The sequence below is a fragment of the Phaethon lepturus genome, unplaced genomic scaffold (assembly GCF_000687285.1).
Source record: "Phaethon lepturus isolate BGI_N335 unplaced genomic scaffold, ASM68728v1 scaffold20601, whole genome shotgun sequence".
In the NCBI taxonomy this organism is placed as follows: domain Eukaryota; kingdom Metazoa; phylum Chordata; class Aves; order Phaethontiformes; family Phaethontidae; genus Phaethon; species Phaethon lepturus.
Genome location: NW_010520052.1, coordinates 11,886 through 12,499, shown reverse-complemented (window position 1 = coordinate 12,499; position 614 = coordinate 11,886).

Below are 614 nucleotides of genomic sequence, written 5' to 3'. Positions count from 1 at the left end.
CAGCCTCGCTGCTCATCCCTTTTTTCCCACTTTACAGCACTTCTTAACCAAAGTTCCCACAGCCTCAGGTGCTGCCTTGTATTTTTGGAGGGTATTTTGAACCCCCGAGCCTCGTGGCAGCTGCTAGAATGGAGCTTTTCCGTCAGTTTGATTTATCACACGTTGTGAAAATACTTGAAGATTCAGGTATGCGCCAGCCCCCCTCTTTCCACGCTTACAAAAAGCAGACGAGGGCGATGGGGAGCAGCTTTAGGGGCTGGCTCCTAAATCCAGGAGCCTTTGGATCGAGCAGGCTGGGGAGGAGAGCTGCTCCTTTGCCTCCAGGTGGTTGTTTCCCAGGTGCCGTTCTCCTTCCGTAGAAATAAATGCATCACGCTGTGTCTTTCTAGGAGAGTACGCTGGGGTGAGCAGGGTGGGCTCGTGCCCCCGCGCCTGGGCTCGGTGCCTCCATCCAGGGCATCTCCCAGCTCAGGTGCGTGGTACGGGGGTGGACAATTACAGAATCACAGAATCCTTAAGGTCGGAAAAGACCTTCAAGATCATCAAGTCCAACCCTTAGCCCAACACCACCGTGCCCACTAAACCATGTCCTGAAGTGCAACGTCACCACGGTT